The sequence below is a fragment of the Eleutherodactylus coqui genome, chromosome 8, assembly GCF_035609145.1.
Source record: "Eleutherodactylus coqui strain aEleCoq1 chromosome 8, aEleCoq1.hap1, whole genome shotgun sequence".
Taxonomy (NCBI): domain Eukaryota; kingdom Metazoa; phylum Chordata; class Amphibia; order Anura; family Eleutherodactylidae; genus Eleutherodactylus; species Eleutherodactylus coqui.
Window position 1 is genome coordinate 139,329,812 of NC_089844.1, and position 19,487 is coordinate 139,349,298.

The following is a 19,487-nucleotide window of genomic DNA, read 5'->3' on the forward strand; positions in this document are numbered from 1 at the left end:
TTTTGTTTTGTCTCCTGTCTCAGATTTTATAAGATATTGCAGGCAGGATCAGACTAATAATGAATTCACTTAAAGGGATATCACATTTCAAATATGAGTAGATGTTTTGTAGATTATTCTGCCCTGATGTAACTCATGTTTCTGCTATTGGTGTTAACATTTTACAGGCCTTATCTGCATCCATCAAATCTTTTTACAATGTGGTACTAACTTAAACCCGGCTACTATTGTTCCAATTGAGTACCCTGGTTTAAAGGGGGGGAGGAGAAGGCATAGGTGATCTAGGTATTGCAAGTCAGCCATTTTTTAAATTTTTTGCAAGTCAGCCATTTTAAAATTTTTTGCAAGCCATTTTTAAATTTTTTAAATTTTTTGCAACAAGATTCTGATCTTTTTGAAATATAATATCAGCCTGATTGTCTAGCATTGATGCAACAAGAAAATTTAAGTTTTAAAAAGTTACTGAAGCCCTTGTTAATAATGCATATTTTGAGTTGTTTTTTATAGATGGTACCAGGGTGATTGACGACTCCACACTGGATATACGGTGGTTACACAACAAGATGTCCTAAAAAGCAGAATGTCTCCGCATGTCGCAGTACAAGAAGCGGAATTAAAAGCACTCACGGAGGCGTGTAGAGTGGAGGAAGGTAAGACGGCAAACATTTACACTGACTCCCGGTATGCATTTGGCATAGCTCATGATTACGGCCCAACATGGAAGGCCAGACAGTTTTTTTACCTCAGCAGGACAGCCAATTAAGAATGTTGCAGCGGTGCAGTCTCATGGAGACCCTACGTCTACCTGACAAAGTGGAAAGCTCACACCAATTCCTACACCAAAGAAGCGAGAGGCAACGCCATCACAGACCACACAGCAAAAGCAGCGGCCCTCAAGCCGTGGAAGAAAGAAGAAAAGAAGAATTTAACTATAACCTTGGACTTTGGCTACACTTGGACTTTGGCTACACTTGGACTTTGGCTACACTTGGACTTTGGCTACACTTGGACTTTGGCTACACTTGGACTTTGGCTACACTTGGACTTTGGCTACACTTGGACTTTGGCTACACTTGGACTTTGGCTACACTTGGACTTTGGTATAATGTAAAAAAGTATTAATACGATGTATCAATGTTAGACTCTACTCAGACTTACATTAGGAGCCTCTGTCCAGGGTTTCCATTAGAACAGTATACCAGTACAGTGGTATTTTTTCTGGTAAAATGACAAACACCGTGATGAAAACCTGACGGAACCCATTCTTGTCAATGGGATCTGTCTGGCTCCGTTGATGTCCCTCATATGACGGATCTGTCACACCGTTATTAAAGTTTTTCTGTTCCTATGATGCAAATGTGAACAGATTCTTAGGTGTAAGATATAAAGAGATATTGGGAAGTGGAGCTGTGCTTTATCTTGTCTCCATGTCCTCCATAATTGTAATTTTACCACCTGGGCGAGGGTCAGGATTCCACGTCCTGGCTAAACAATAACAAAGGAGACCTGGCAAGATGTTCCTCTCTCACTTGGAGAATGTGGTTGGCTTCCTCCACACCGAGTTCCCCGAGAAGAAACTGCTGATGTGGGATGACATGCTGAGAAAGCTGAGCAGAGAGAGCATACAAGGTGAGTGGCCGCCTGTCTACTGTTTACATTTAGCAAAAACGGTAGCCAATCAGATGGTGGGGTGGGGCTATAACACAGTGTAGCCAATCAGATCCTGGCAGTGATGAGAGTAGCAGCAGATGAGTATGCTGAGCATATGGGGCAATGACCTGTCCACTTTCTTTGGTATGTTAGTAAGACAGTAGCAGTGACAGAGGGGGACATACAAAAGGTTACAAGAAGCTACAGCAGCACAGAGTATCTTAGATCAGGAAGTGATCTGTGGTTGTGTTAGTGAGGACAGGACGGAATGTGATGTGTCAGCAAAGTGGAGACAAGTAGAAGGCCACAGACATGATTTAAAGTGACCCTCCGGTCCTGAAGAAACATAGATGGCCGCACCGCTAGTCTGACTACCTGAGGCACACTGTGCATTAATATGCATGGATAGTCAGCGCTTGCCATGCTGAATCCTCAGGTGAATTCCAGTCATCTAAGCCTCGCTTTACGGTGTATGTGCTGGAAGATGAGACATGAGAGGCGCACGTCACTTGCATGGGATTCAGCCTGGTTTGTACTGACGTCAGAAGGAAAGTGGGTGGCAGCGAGAGGCTGAAGAGGAGGGGTTTAACAAGTGACATCTTTACTTGGAGCTGTAATGGCGCCGCCTCTTGAGGCAGGGCATTTGACTAACAGGCGCTCTGCAATAAAAGCAGGATTTTGACTTTTTTGACGATTTGCTCTATTCTGCTTAAAACATCAATGTTATCCTGCTGCTATGCTGTTTTACACTGTGGGGCCAGGTAATATACCTATATTCTGCTGACAGGTTCCCTTAAAGGTAGTGGAAGGAGCAAGGTATAGTGATGCCAGATCTATGAGCAGGCCATGCATAAGATTTCTCAGTCAGGAGACCTTGTACATGTATTAGATTGTTGGCAGTGGTGATTTAAGGGCTTTTTAACACAAGAGTTTTTTCCGTGCGAGTATGGTCCGATTTTTTATTGTACGGAAATAGAACGCACTGATTTCATAATCAGACAGTCTGAGTTAAAAAAAATGCAGCATGTCCTATCTTGGTCTGATTCTTGGGCAAGAATTGTCTATTCAAATCAACGAGTGCATTAAAAAAACAGAATGACATATGAGTGCGTTATGATTTTCTTTTTTCATGCACCCATTGATTTTAATAGAACTTTTCAATTAGATCAGTTGAGCCACCTTCCATTTTTTAATGCACAGAAAACACAGATGACACTTGGATGACACACTTGTGTGGAAAAAAGCAAAAACACATGAAAATCAAAAGGAAAATTGGTCAATTTTTCCATGGATCGGAATTGCACACGCCCATTTGAACCAGAAAAGTCCAACATGGAATCCACGTTTTAAATATGCATCCTAAAATAGGGATTTTTAACACGGTTTTCAATGTCGTATGTAGATTTTGATGCGAATTTTGAGCTTCCAATGAATTTAATGAGAAAATTTGGCACCAAACTAACATCAAGAAGTGAGAAGTCCCTTTTTTTCCAAGTCTGCAGGAGGAAAAATCCATGTAGTTTAATCAGTAACATGGGATGTCCATTAGAATCAATATCTGGTATTGCAGCTCGGCCCCTCTTCACTGGGGCAATTTTTAGAGTCAGGTTAAGTGCTCCCTCACTCGGGCATATTTGCTCGTGTGCAAAATGTACGTGAACAGTATGATGTCAATCCGGTGGAAAATCGCAGCATGCTCTATTTTTGTGTGCACCAAATGCCCCCATAGAAGTCTATGGGGGGAGGGGGTGCAAATGGACACACAATACACAAGGAGATGCACAGTACGCAGCGCAATTCAGCTGGAAAAAGAACACATCCTAAATGTGTCTTCTGACCTCACATCCCCTTGGACTATCTATGAGTAAATTTACAACTGCAGTTTTAAAAGTCACAGGGAAGGGGGCAGCAGTTATTATACATCATGCAGTTGTCAGCTTCAGCTGCATATCTATATAAAGACGAAAGCCCTCACTGACTGACTCACTGACTGACTCGCCACTAGTTCTTCAACTTCCCAATGTCGTAGAAACATGAAATTTGGCACAAGCATTGATTATGTCCAAAATAGGAAAAGCTAATGGGTCCCAACTCGATTATTCAATTTTAAGCGCAAAAGAATTAGCATCCAAATTTTACATACGGAATCTAATTCTCTCACTTCCCGATGTCATAGAAACTTGAAATTTGGCACGAGTATTGATTATGTCATAAATAGGAAAAGTTAATGGGTCCCAACTCGATTATTCAATTCTAAGCGCAAAAGAATTAGCGTCCAAATTTTATGTACGTAATCTAATTCTCTCACTTCCTGATGTCATTTTATATAAAGGAAACGTTGCTTGGTTACCTCCACGTGGTGTTCCCTGGGTAACGCAAAAAACCATGCAAAATGGTGAACATATTTTTTTCCTTGGTATCTCTAAAGTAACCACGACTTCATAAGATTTTCCGTGTGAACACCAGATAAACACCAGTACCAAATTAACTCAGGCGAAGCCGGGTATATCAGCTAGTTGTATAATAAGGGAGAGTGGCATCACATTGTCTTAAAGGTTCAGAACGGCTGCAGAGCTTCGGGCTACTAACAGTTGCTGTAAGAGACCCCATACTGTAAATGCATCCACATCTACGGCATGTACGTCCTCTGCCATTCTGGGGTACGTCAGTCAATGTAAATGCTGTCCTGGGATTACTCTACTGCTCAGTGGTCTGTGCATTCACTACCTGCATTGAGGAGTATAATGGTTTGATTCGCTGTATTGGATTGATGACATTATGGCTGAGATGAAGGTGGTCTACCTACAGACCTATAGTGCTCATGTCACTGATTGCCCGTTGTCTGTCCCTGCAGGTACGATCATTACTCAGTGCTCTGTGAGCTGCTCCCGGTGGGCATCCCCTCCCTGGCGGTGTGTCTAAAGACTCTCAAGTACGGTAAGTGCGTTCACTGAAGTCACTGAGATGTGTCGCCTTATCTGCAGCATTGTCACCTGTCTTCTCCCACACAGGAGAACTCAACGAAGATGCCAAGAAGGACATCAGTCACATACTAGGATTCAGCAGCATCAATCCGGAGAAAAACACTTGGTAACTACAACCCATAGCCTTTACTGAGGGGGTTAAAAAGGTTGGACCAGAATTTCAAGTTCTCTCCTGTCCACTTTATGTACTTTCATTTAGGCCGTCTGCACAGCGGCGGGTCGGATTCTGCATGTGGAATCCGGCCCTGGCAGCAGCAGCGTCCGTGTGTACCTGCTTTCGTTTTCTTCTTTCTGTACTGCGGATGGCTGCACGGCTCGCCGTCGGACATGCGCAGTACAGATTGTTTTTTAATTCTTGCTTTTCCCACGGAATCCGCGGCCCCCAATGTCAATTGCAACGGGCTGCGGGTCAGACGGCTTCCATTGACTTCAATGGAAGCCATCCGTGGGTAATCCGCAGGAAAATGAAGCATGCTGCGATTTGTTTTTTATTCATTCACGAGCGGAAATCGCAATTGGTTTTCGCTCATGTGCATGAAGAATCACTTTTGCATTGCACTATATGGTCGGTATTTGCTGCGGAATCCGGAGGCGGTCGCTCTCTCCGGATTCTGCAATTCAAGTCCGCCCATGTGCATTCACCCTTAGGGCTTATTCAGACGACCGTATATCAGCCGGGTATTCACGCTGGCCGATATATGGCGTCCCTCTCTGCAGGGGGAGGAGGCTGGAAGAGCCGGGAGCAGTGCACTGAGCTCCTGCCCCCTCTCCGCCCTTTGGCACTATTTGCAATGAGGGGAGGCGGGGCAGGGGCGGAGCTAAGTTTTAATTTTTAATGCTTTTCTGTACTCTTTCCATACGTTGCTTTTTCCTTGCACCTTGTTTGTACTGTTTTTAGTGTTCACTCAGCTTTCTGAAGAAGAGGTTATACCTCGAAACATGTAACCTGCTGGTTATATAATAAAGCATCTTTAGTTGTCTTTGGCACAACCTGGTGGCGGGTGTCAAATTAGATGAGAGGTGGAGCCAGAGTCCTCCCTTTTTTTAGACTTCTATCAGTGTATACCAGGCACAGAGCTGTAGGTTACATAGCATTGGTGTCAGGTATTTGCAACTTAATCCCATTCAGTGGATTGGGACTGAGCTGCAGAAAGGTCACGTAACCAATAAATGTGTCATCACAGCACTTGTCTGGGGTTAAAAAGATGATTGATATGGATCCCAGGAGTAAGACCCCACCAATCTAGTATTGATGACATCCTAAGGACAGGCCATCAATATTTACATCACGGATAATCCCATTAAAGGGAACTTGTCATTATGTTTGACTATGTTATGGGGCTCCAAGGTGATGGAATGGGCAGTCCTTGGAGCAGTGTCTCATATTCACTTTCTGCGTGCACATCTCCCATTCAAGAGTCAAGCTGTTGGCACCTGTAATCTTTGTGGAGATACAGCTCTGGAATGGAGCACCCAGTGAGTATGGAACGCAGCTCCCAGGACTCTCTGTTTCATCACCTTTCAACCCCATGACACAGTATATGGAGCTCAAACGCAATGGCAGGTTTTGAGTGAGGCTGCAATACCAGAAATAGCCCATGAACAAGAGTGGCGCTGTTTCCAGAAAAACCCTGGAAACCCTTTTAATGAACGACAATGAAGTTTACAGTAGAAATATAATTCTTTGGTGATTTCTTCCTCTTAGTGATGGGACCGGAGGATTTCCTGGATCTGAAATTTATAACATGGTGAAGAAAGTCCACAGCGAACTGAAGGGGAGGTTCATGAAATCACAGAGGGAGACAGGTAAGAAGGGAATGACCAAACTATGACTGCACAGCAGTGGATGTGAGCTATATGACTAGTATAGTACCCAGGGACAGGGTACATCACAGGGTCCATACGGTGGTGCTGGGCACCAGCTCCACAGTCTCCATGGTACAGGGCAGGGTTTCTCAATGCTAAAAACTAAAAACCTTCTACTGGGGCTGATTTTTGCCAAAAATTAAAATCAATTTTTTTTAACTTATGGACAATTTTCAATTCCAATCTCAATTTTCTTTTACTAAATACTAAGACTGCGATACGAGTTGTAGTCTTCAGTGGTACCATGTAGGGACTTTTTGATTGCTTTTTATTGTTTTTTTTTTTGCAATTTAGTGTGAAAACAGAATTAAGGGGTTACCAAGGGGCGAAGTAATCTAAATAATTCAATTAATCATCAAGTCCTACCTTTTACTCAAGTAAACTACATCAACGTACCATTAAAGTTATGATCATGCACTGTACCAGTGTACCAGTACGGGACATGTCATGTACCCTCTTGGGTACCAACCATGGGCATAGTGAACTGACCCCATTGTCCAGACCATGTGTCCTTTAATACTCTATGCAACAAATGTTATGACCACATTATGCTGAAGCTTGGAAATGTGTTATGTATATGGAAAAAAGGTATAGCAGCTGCTATGGGGCCCAGCGGTTAATTGGGAACAGCAGGTAGTGATCCCTATGTATGATGGAAGGAGAGAAAATAATTGGGGAGAGTGAGGAACATAATCCTGATTTATTTCATGAACACGCTGCTCTTGGTAACCTTGACCCCAACCAAAGTTTTGCTGCAGGGCTCCATGATTATATATACTCCCATTAAATCATCATATATATATATATATTACTCTGAATGGCCCCTTTATTAATGATGCCAGCCCTTTCACGATTGGACTCTCCTATATGGAAATTCTCCCCGTGACCCCGGAGTGCAGCATAAAATCAGGTGACAAGTTTTCCGTCGAGCAGTTTCAGTGTGAATTCACATTAGATGGGAAAATCCAGCGATCTGAGTGACTTCTAACGAGGCCCGGTCATCATTGTTACACTACAGGAGCCAGGATGTCACTGCCAGACGCGTGGGGTTTTCTTGTATAGCAATGTGGAGAGCATACAGATATGGTGTGATCAAGAAAACACATCCAGCAAAAGGGGATCCTGTGGATGGAAAAACTCCATGAGGAAAGGGGTCAGAGGAGGATGTGAAAAATCATTCTAATGACAGGCGCTGCACAGTCAGGCAAATTGCAGCCAAATACAATGCGGGTACCACAACTAATGTGTCCAAATGCACAGCTTCTTATTCTTTAGCACGAATGGTATAAAACAGCTGGGGACAAGTTCCAGTGACATTGATGTCTAAGAGAGAAGACTCCAGAGGGCAAAAGAGCACAAAACTTGTATCCCTGAGCAGCGGAAAACCTCACCTGGTCAGATAATTCCAGAATTCTGTTGCCCCGTGCTGTTGGGAGGTCAGAATTTGGTGCAAGAAGCATGAATCGATGACCCCTTCCTGTCAGCTGATCAGAACAGGTCAGCACCTCCATCTAATCTGCAGCAACTACAAGAAGCTTCCTGTCCGCAGGGGCTGATATTCCTACAGATCGATTTCCTCACCTAGTGGAATCTACGCCAACACAAATTGCTACGGTTCTGAAGGCCAAAGTAGACTCAACATGATACTAGATGGGGGTCTCTAATAAAATGGCAAAAGAGTGTATATTGTATAATCCGTTTTTGCATTCTTCAGTGATGTTTTCTCTTTCTTGCACAGTGAAATCAACGGCTGGTTCTCACGTTACCACAGGGCACACCGCTTTGGCAATCCGCATAAGATGGAGACATTCAGTGCCAAAATCTTGAAGTGAGTATCAGTTGTACCACCTTTATTATTTACCAGGCACAGCACTGTACCATTAGTAGTGGGCATGTCTGGTATTACAACTCACAGCAGCTTCATCCTTCCCAAGGGTATGGGATGGAACTGTAATACCATGCATAAGCACTACAAAAAGGATGGAGCTGTGGCTAGTAAATAGTGAAGGAGACTTTTTAAGCAAATGATCCACATAGGTTTGAGAGTCAGACCCTCAGCAGTCTAATATTTGTGGATTATTCTAAGAATGAACCATCAGTTTTCAAGTGTCAGATAACCCCTTTGAAGTTATAGACTCCATATAAATATAGAATCCCTGGCAACACGTCCTAGAAATGTGCTCCGGTAGTGTTATCATAGGTATACGAGGCACAACCAATAAGTAATCCTGATTTTCTTATTCGTGCTGCAATCTGCACACTGGACTCTGGCTGATAGCAAGTTGCAATGTCAGGAATACTCATATGGGGAGCTGTTTCTGACAAGAATGCAGATCTCCATTTTTAGGTCTTATCACACAAGCGTATATCAGCCGGCTGCCGGCCAATATATGCCACTGTGTGATGCACGGGTTGGTGTATACGCTGTTGGGCTGTCTTCCCCTTTCCTCCCCCTCGCCGGCTCTCTGCAATGGGAGAAGGTGGGACGAGGCGGGAGCTGGTGTGCTGAGCTCCCTCCCCTCTCCACTGTTTGCACTGGGGTGAAGGGGTTTAGCTACACCCCTGTCCAACCCATCCTATTGCAAACAGTGGCAGGGGGCGGAGAGGAGAACAGAAGAGGGGCGGAGTTTAGCAATCACATTGCTAAACTCCCTCCCACCTCCCTTCACCTGCAGCTGTCATTGGCTCCCATAGGAGTCACTGCAGCTACCGCCACCGACGTAAAGGGGCCCGACCGCAGCGCTCATGTGAAGGAGCCCTTAAACATATTTTTTAAGAATTGTTGTTGATTTTCCTTTTCGTTTTTGATCACAATTTATGTTTTTAAAAAATCCTACAATCTTGCATTTTTCGCTCTGACCACAGAGCCTAATACTAGTCTGACAGTTCCTGATCTGTAGAGAAAGATTTGTAGGAGTCATCTATCTAAGGGCTTATTTACACGAGCGTATATAGGCTTCCATCTAAGCAGTCCGCCCCCCCCCCCTTCCCGCCCCCTCACCGACTCTCTACCTCTCTCCTCCCCGCCGAGCGGTTTACAATGGGAGTGGGCAGGATGGGGGTGGAGCTAAGCTCCGCCCCGCACCCTCCCATTGCAAACGCCGAACTGGAGGAGAGAGGCAGAGAGCTGGTGAGGGAACCGCTTAGATGGAAAAGTACATCAAGCGGCCGTGAAAACCCGGCCGATATACGCCTGTCTGAATAAGCCCTAAGGGTGGATTTACACGGAACGATTATCGTTTAAAAAAAAAATTGGTGTATCATTCGCATTTGAATGATAATTGTTCAATGTAAACATAGCCAACAATCAAATGATGGATGATAATTAGTTCGCTCATCATTCATTTCATGCAAGCATGAAAATCATTCTTGGCTTGTCCGCTAATTGTTTGGTTTAATACTGATTGTTCTGTCATTCTGGTACAGCGAACTGAACAATTTATCTGCCTGTATGAACAGGATGTACAAATAAAAACCTGACATCGTTCGCTCGTACAAACAATACATTGCTCCATCTAAGGGCTCCCACACACTTGCGATTGTGTTTTTTGTTAACGTGATTGTCAATGGGACTTTCTATTGTAAAAAAGCGCAACGCACGCAACGGCGTTTTGTTGCGTTTTTAACATTAGAAAGTCCCATTGACAATCGAGTTAACAAAAAACGCAATCGCAAGTGTGTGGGAGCCCTAAAGGCTTCGACAGATGAGCATATGCCCAAATTGCGCATGAATGGGAATGGCAATAATCAGGCTGTTACACGCGTGTCTGCACACAGTACTGTAATTTTTGCGCTCGCATGGCCAGTTTACAAGAGCACATGATGCTCCCTTTAGCTAGAATTGAATGGCTATTAAAGCCTGATAAGGGCCAGCTGTCTTCTCTTCCCGGCATTGATCGCTGGTTGCACCCCCCCATTGCTTTTTTGACCCTGCCATAGACTTCTATGGCAGCTTACTGCATAAAACGCAGACAGATAGGGCAGGCCCTATCTTTTCTCACACACAGGAATTGCGCACAACAATGGGTTGTATTCATCGCATTTTGCGCAACGTTTTACTCCACCTCCCTGCAGAAAGACCTCTACACAAGTCATAGAGCATGCCTAGAACAGCCTCCCATACAAGTCAATGGATCCCCTGCTGTCCATTCTGTGCATGGTCCATGAAGCTGCTGTAAAGCACATTTTCTAAATGCTCTAGATGCTGTTAAATGTAGCTCAGGAAAGATGGCCGCCCCCATAGTCATGTGTAGAGAACAGAATCTAAAAAATGTTAGTGACATATTCCCTATAAGGCCTCATGTCCACGGGCATAAATGAAATACGGATCACCCACGCTGATGATCCGCAGTTCAACCTGCCCATAGACAATCATTGGCATCTGCAGGTAATTAAATACCTGCGGATGTCACTTTATCCCATCATGCGGATCACACGCGCGGGGAAAAAAAATGCGGCATGCTCCATTTTCTGTGGATTCCCGCATGGATGGCCTCCATTGAAATCAACGAAGGCCGGCCAATCCGCAGCACACCCGCAGCTGACACTGCAGACGTGCCATAGATCCGTGGGAAAGCAGGAGATTTGAAAAGAAGATCTGTCCAGGACGGAGGAGACCCGCAACGGACTGGTGAGAAAATGTCCATGGCTGCAGGCACGGGTCTATTCCGCTGCGGGATTCTGCGCTTTGAATCCACACGTGCCCGTGGACATGAAGCCTACGGCAATATAGGAGCCTGTAAAAGTACAGATGTCATAGGCTGGATGACCAGAAACAGCAGCATGACCTCGGTGCAAAAACAAGGTAACATGATGTCCTTTTATGAGCTTCTTCCATGTTCTTTCAGAGCCAACGAAGAATGGGAATCTCATATAGACGCCCTGCGATCCCAGCTCGATGCAATCTACTTCCCAGACACAGTGGAGGAATGGATGGAAGAGAATGTGAACTCGTACATGGACACTCTACGACAAATGGCTAAAGATTTCCAGGAGATACTGTCACTCAATGCTCGCCCAAAGGTCCTATTGCAAAAGTGAAGTATAGAAGCGCCCAGGGAATGTGAGAACACCACGGACTGGATTTTGCTAGAAATCAGAACTAGGGGAAGGGTTAATATTCTGCAGAATCCAAAGCACTGAGGTGCAGCAGACGATTGCCAGGGTGTCTGGGAATTGCCCATACTTATATACGGGTAGATGTGAATACGCACTGTGTATATGAGAAGAGCCCCTTATGACTCGGCCTGTGAAAGGTGATGCCACCGCAACCCTACTAATCTACATCTCCAGTGATGGGTTATTTCTAGTCATCCGCCTTGTGAAGCATCATGGGAGTGTCTTCCTGCCTTCTGCACATAGTAATATGGTAATATAACATAAGGTAATATGGCTTCTTTACCTCCGCCGGACTCGTACCTGAACTGAGGCACAGAACAGACCAGCTCCAGTAGCCATATTATACAGTCAATAGTATCTCATGACTGCCCCCTGCATTATAGTTTATGTGCACTTAAAAACATTTGCCTCCGAGGTGATGGGTTCTTCTAAAATCGCTCACAGATTCTTCAGTCCATGCAGAGTAGAGAACTTTTATTTTTAGGGTTATAGAATCAGACTTCTTACAATTCCAGTAACAAAAAAAATTGTGTGAAAAATATGATAGGATCACAAACACTAATGTTCAATGACAGCAAAAAGTAACAAAAAATCAGTAATTGGCGGGCTGGTTAAAAAGTAGAGCAGGAATAGATTCACCAATGAGAACTAATCTCCAAGAAATCAGGTGAATCAGCAAAGCTTGGATTGGGAGAGAGAATTTGATCACCTCTATTAAAGGGTTGGCCAACCTTTGTTCCAGTGCATCTAACAAAAAAACAATGCACCTCTGCAAATAATCTGGATTAGAAATCTCTTACCGTTTTGTGTATACAGCTCTTGTGCAGACCTAAGTGTCTCCATGGCTACAGATTGTAAACAAACTCTGAGCAGCCCAGTCATACAGTCACACTTCCTTCCAACCTCCCTCTCCAACATAGGGCATATTTGCATTGCTGAATCTGGGGCTGGCATCCTCTCCCGGGTTCCGCAGCAAATACCTTCTGCAGCATGCTATGGAAAAAGCGCTTTTTCCTGCACATGAGCAGAAACCAACTGCGATTTTTCCACTTGTGGTAAAAAAAAAATCACAGCATGCTCTATTTATGTGCGGTGTCCACACAGACGACTTTCATTGAAGTCAATAGAAGCTGTCCAACCTGCAGCCCTTCCCCAATTAATATGACGGAATGGTCGCGGGACCCACATCATCGTGGGAAAATCTGTACTGCACATGTCTGATGGAAAGCCATCCAGACCATCCTCAATATAGATAAAGAAGAAAGTAGACAGGTACGCGGGGCCACCGGCCGGGAATGGGGTTGGATTACGGTGTGGAATCCCGCATCTGGAATGCGACCCGTTTGTGTGCAGCCAGCCTAATTCTCAGTTTTCTCTGAGCTGGTGGATACAGAGTAGCTGCTATGATGTCTCCATACTCTGCACATAGAGAAAACTGCAGTTTATTCTCCCTAATTCTCTAGCACAGACAGTTGCTGTAAATCACTTAGTATTAGCTGCAGCAGCGTCTGGGTGAATCTCTCTCCTTCCTCCTGCCCTCCCCTCTCCATAGACTTTTATAGACCACATGAGACCTCACCACCAACTTCCTGTAAACTGTCCGGGTGTCTCTGTTACTAGAGTGCATGCAGTGAACTGCAAATTAGAAAAAAGTGAGACCGCTTAGCGTCCAGCACTTTAGAGGGATACTTCAGCACAAAAATGTCATTTTAGGTAAATGAAATAAATTGCACTTTTAGCAGTTATCATATTAACCCATTCCAATCCACTGTCTGACGTCTGAAGACATTATGATTTAAGGCTGTACAGCTCCGATGTTGGAAGACATCCGTTGGGGCTCTCTTACTGTATATTGCCAGCTTCTCTGCTGTCGGAGCCTATACAACGTGTCCCCTCATGCAGTACTGGCTTTAGCCAGTAGATAGTGCCGTTGTATAACTACAGAAAAAGAATAAGCTCCCTAGGAAAACCAGGATACAAATTGGATTGGAAAGGGTTAACACAAGTTGTATGAAAACTCAGTGACCATTTAACCAGATGGAAAAGTGCAGCTAGTGGGGTTTTATGAGTATCAATCAGTCTACTTGGTTCCTTGTTAGCCGCTGGTAGCAATTATATCACCTAGATACCTGAAATGGTCAGAAACTGTACCAAAATGTTCTTATCTCCTCGGCTTCTGTTATTTTTTTTCACTTTTTGAATTAATGGATGTAAATTATGTAAATTATTGTTTAGGTTCTTTTTGTTATTTTGTGTTACTTCAAATAAAACATATTTTCTTATTTGCAGTTTATTCAGTGCTGTACACAACATATTACACATGCAACCTGCTACCAACAGACTCAGGCCGGGCTCACACAACTGTGGGTTTTGCATGTGAAATACGCTGTACTGATCTCCCATAGGCACCCATGTTGCCGCTTACATGAATTGTGTTAAATTTGCACGCAAGAAAAACTGCAGCATGTTCTATCTTGGAGCATATTACGCACACAAACACGGGCAAGATCGTACATGACCATGGGCAGCATGCAGCAAGCCGCAAATTACAGTCGTGTGATCCCAGCCTCAGGCTTGGATATTCTGAAAAGTCCATAGAGGGCACTAGAGAGGCACTCGCAATGCAGAGATATTGGGGTCAAGACATTAAAGGAGTTTTCCGACATTTAAAAAAACATGCCCCAGGTTAGGGAATGGTGTAATTAAAATAGTGCTCAAATAATAATGTTATTTGTCCCACCTTTGTCGATTCACTGCTCCCCGTTCCTATTAGCAGATATGTCCGCAAGACTTTAAATCAGCCATCCGGTTACTCTGGCTTCCTTGTACAGATACATTCATGGTCGGGAATGCTGCTCGCGTGTCATTATTACTGCTTTATTTAATAAAAATGTGCATATCACAGATATAACGGAGTACGCGTTTCAGTTCTTCCCAGAGGTGAGCAAGGTTCTGGGAAAAGCTGAAACGCGTACTCCGTTATATCTGTGATATGTTCATTTTTATTAAATGAAGCAGAAATAATGACACGCGAGCAGCATTCCCGACCATGACTGTATCTATAATTAAAATAGTGACTAGTCGCCCTCTCCTTGGGCCACCGACCTGGTCTCCTCTGCTCAGGTCGCTGCTATAACCGGAAGTGATGACGTCACATCCATTGCTCACGTGACCACTGCGGCTAATTGCGGTCTACAGTGGTCACATGTTGTTTACGCAGTCGTGACCACTGGGGGCAGCGATTGGCTGAAGCAGTTATGTGAGCAATAAATGTGACCCTTTCAGTGGGGAGCAGGTAGACAGCGCTGGGCCAGAGCACAGCAGAATGGTGACTAATAGCTATTTTATTTTTTATACCATTCCCTACTTACCCTAAGCTTCTGTTTTAGGCTAGATTCCCACGAACGTATATCGGCTCGGTTTTCACGCCGAGCCGATATATGTCGTCCTCATCTGCAGGAGGGGGGGGGGGGGGGGAGGATGGAAGAGCCAGGAGCAGGAACTGAGCTCCCGCCCCCTCTCCGCGCCTGTGCACTATTTGCAATGAAAGGAGGCGGGGCTAAGTGGGTGAATTAGCGCCCCGTCCCGCCTCTCCTAATTGCAAATAGTGCAGAGGGGTGGAGAGGAGGCAGAGAGGGGGCGGGAGCTCAGTTCCTGCTCCTGGCTCTTCCAGGCTCCCCCCCTGCAGAGAGAGCCGACGTATATCGGCTCGGCATGAAAAGCGAGCCGATATACGCTCGTGTGAATGCACCCTTAAAGTTGCAGTAATACTTCCTTATATCCGCCTGTATCCTAGGGAGGCTTCCTATGTCCCCCGTTTAAAAAGATCCTAACCCTTTTATTGTCCATTAAGGTAGCTGTCTGAGGCCTTTTTTCTCTGAATGAGTTGTATTCTTCAATAGTATTATTTAATGTACCATATAATGTACTGAAAAACAAAATAATTTCTAAGCCAAAACGTTTTTTATATTTCTGTTGAGGGCTCGTTTTTTACGGAACGTTCTGTGGTTTAGGGCTTATTCACACGGGCATCTGTGTTTTTACATTTGCCCACCGGCCCATGTGAACTGGTGCATTGTAAACCCATGCATCAGAGGGGCAGTGTATATGAGCTGGGCATGAAAACGCAGCCGATATACGCTTGTGTAAATCCAGCCTTAGGGCTTATTCATACGAGCATATATCGGCCAACCGATATACGCTACCATCTGATGTATTGGATTCCAATGCATCAGATCACACAGATGTATTCCTGAGGTGTAAAAGCGCCCGCCCGGAAAGATCTTCCTGTCCTGACTATGGCCACTGCCATAGACTCCTATGGGAGCCAATGACAGCAGCCAGAGAAGGAAGGTGGAAGGGAGTTTAGCAGTGTGTCTGCTCAACTCCCTCCCCCTTTTATCTTCCCCTCCGGCGGTTTGCAATGGGAGGGAGCGGGGAGGGGGCATAAGCTTAGCTCCACCCCACACCATCCCATTGCAAACAGCTGGAGGGGAGAAGAGAGGAGGTGAGCCAGGGAGGGAAGGGGAAGACAGCTTAGCTCTGTCGTCCCCCCGCCCAACGCCATATATGCCGAGCCCGTGCATCGCATGGTAGCATATTCACTTATGTGAATAGGCCCTTATATTGTATGACTTTTTAATTGCTTTTTATTACATTTTTTCTTAGAGACGGTGGTGACAAGTGCAATTTTGTGGGGGTTTTTCCCGATGATGTTTACCGTGCTGGATAAAGAACGCCTTAGGACAGCTTCAGACGACCGTATATCGGCAGGGTTTTCTCTGCAGGGGGATGAGGCTTTCAGAGCCGGGAGCAGTGTACTTAGCTCCCGCCCCCTCTCTGCCCCTCGCCACTATTTGCAATGGTCATCTGCATAAGCCCTTAGTTTGATAGATCAAACTTTTATGGACGCAGAGATGCCAAGGCAGAATAAACAGTGTTCCAAGTGCAGGCATTAAGACAGACTTGATTTAGAGTACCTCCACACGGTGATCCCTTAATTTAGGACGCCCCTGTGTGAACTAAAGACGTGTAGCTCAACCCAGCAGTCCCAGACTTCAGGACGCTCGGGTATGTAATTTAAAGACAAGTACCTCTGCACTGGGTCTTGGGAAAACACACTCGCGGTTCGCTCATGCTCCCTCTCTCTCTGGGGCTTACTCTTCGCTCATGCTAGAACAGTCAATCAAGGGAACCTCTCCTCTTCTTCCATTCTTCACTGCATGAGGGTTGAAGGTACCCCCATGCAGCCAGCACTCTTGATCAGGAACCCAGAAAAATCTCAACCTTTGAAGAATGGACCCCTCAGAACTCCTTTCCCACTCTGACACTCACATTTATAGCCTCATACCACGTGACAGGACCTAAATTGATACATTCACAGGCAATTTGCAGGCCCTTGCAAACACTTAACCCATCACACGCTGCAGCTGTGCAATACACATAAAAGCATGACTAGACAGATTTGTACAGTACACCAACATAAGACAGGACATATATGACATTATGGAGTGAGCCAGGAAAGCATGTACTGGGCCACTACGCAATCCTAAGCCTGGGGCCGACCCAAAAAGTACCTCATATGGGCTGGGGCCTATTCTGTTAGGTATGTACCTTACGGAGAAGACTGCCAGGGGGAGACACCCGGTCCATGGTCTATTGGGCTCTGCCATGGCCTTCTGGATCGTGGTTTTTTAGGTACTATTTAAGCTCTCTGCTCTACCTCTGCTTTGTGGATGTAACGGGGCATAAAAGGCCTGTTCTACCCCCAAGGCTTTCATTACTTTCTGTATCACTTCTCCTGTGGAGGGAGTACCTCGGTCAGTCTCAGTTATCTCTGGTACACCGTACCTGAATACCACCTCCGATATCAGTTCTTGGCGGTCCTGAGCGGGAAAACCCCAGTCGATCAAATGAGGATAGGTTATCAATAAAAATAGCCCAGAAAAGCCCTTCAATCCACAATCAGGCTCTGGTGGTGGCTTATCTCCTAGGGAACAAAAGGATGGGGTATTAAAAATGAACATCCCTCTCCGTCTTTTCCTTGACATCATCAGTCAGGTGACAGTTGAGCTACCCTAATACCCATTAGAGAGTCATCTGGCCCTTCCGTTATCATCAGGTTTGGATGACTAAACTCTAATATGTATGGGGACCTTAGGCTTCCGTCACATGGGTGACACGAAAAAAAAGATTGCTCACCTATTCTGATGGCACCCATCCATCGCTGCAGTCTCAGTATCTGCCACTTGGAACCCAGCGGAAGCGGTGGGTGGTCATGTGCCATTCATTGTGCATTTGACCACTCAGCCATTTGTAGGAAGGTGATCGGGTGCCCGCTGACAGCGCTGGTATACACTGGGATCGCAGGTGAAGCCGCTGCTCCATCCCCTGCCTACTAGCCGGCGCTTGGAATTGCAGGAGCAGCTCCTATTGATTTCAATAAAGGCTGTTGCTGCAGTTACAAGCGCCGGCCACTACACAGATGTCAGAGCAGCGGCTCCCGCTGCGACCCCAGTGTATATTAGTGCTGTTAATGGGCGGTCAAACAACCATTGACAACCTACTCTGAGGATAGGTCAATAACCCTTTCCAATCCATTTTTGGATTGAGGGTTTCCTAGTGGGATTGTGATTTCTGCCGTTTTATATAACGGCGCCATCTACTGGCTAAATTCAGTAACTACATGATGGAATGTGTCGGAGCAGCCCGACAAGTGGCCGGCAGAATAATATAAGTATACACTGTCTAACAAGCATACATCTTCCGATATTGGAGCTCTACAGACTTCAGTGGTTAACATATTTGTTATCCCTGATCCTGTAAAAGTCTGATTTATTAAAATAACCCACAATTTCTCCCACACAGTGAACGTCTTCAGACACCGTGGCGGAGTTCCACTTTTTTAGTCACCCAGTCTGCAAGAAAAATGTTATACAAAGTGATCACAAAGCTGTATGTGGCCCAAAACAATACCAACGGAAACTTCAGGCTGCCCCACAAAAACCGCACCGTCACACAGCTGCATCGATGGAGAAATAACGTGATGGAGCTCAAAAGATGGGGGCAGGAGTCTTCTTTCTTAAAAACATGGAAATTTGGTATCGCCGTATTCATACTGATCCACAAAATAAAGTAAACGTCATTTTTTCTGTACTATTGACGTCATGAAAACAAGACCCCTTAAGAACAGTGTGATTGTGTTTTTTCAGTTCATTTTATGGCACCCTTGTAAAATACATCTCGCCCTCACATGGCAATGTCATCTGATACACGAGAGAGTTGCGTCTCAGTCGTAACATCTATACTCTTTTTTTATTTAGGTGACGCCATGTTCACATCAAAGCTGTTGACCCTCGTTCTAGTGGTCCAACCACAACTAATTTTGCTAGGTATGAAGAAATGTGGCTTTGGTGCCAGTTGGTGGAATGGGTTTGGTGGTAAAGTACAGGACGGAGAAACAATCTAGCATGCTGCAAAACACTGAATATGGGGTCTGAATACAAATTACTTCCCAACATACAACATCCATTGAAAGGATGAGGCTGTGATATATGATCAGACAGAGCAATCCAATCCTGAGGCTCCGACTACTCGAGGGGAGGCTCAACTAGAAAGGTCCAGAAAACAAACCCGCATGCTTTAATTAAGCTGCGGGCGCCCATGAATAGCCTATGGGCGGCTTGAACTCCGAATCATCCGCGCAAGTGCCCCACGTGGATCCTGGGACATGAGCCCTAAAATAGAATTCAAGTTTCCCACACACTATGTGAATAGCTGTAGGATATTCCATAGACGGACCCGTACTGTCTATGCTCCCCCCATTGCATTGCATAATCCAGCCCCTCTCTTGATCGGTGATGTGAATGA

General features: G+C 45.1%; 1 long non-coding RNA gene across 1 annotated transcript; it reads left to right on the top strand.

The window, feature by feature from the left end:
- Positions 1–4,303: 4,303 nt before the first annotated feature.
- Positions 4,304–11,759, top strand: LOC136576914 (uncharacterized). The gene is made up of 5 exons (XR_010786416.1): positions 4,304–4,587; positions 4,662–4,740; positions 6,340–6,440; positions 8,239–8,328; positions 11,348–11,759. It is a non-coding gene; the product is annotated as an uncharacterized lncRNA (long non-coding RNA).
- The last annotated feature ends 7,728 nt before the right edge of the window (positions 11,760–19,487 follow it).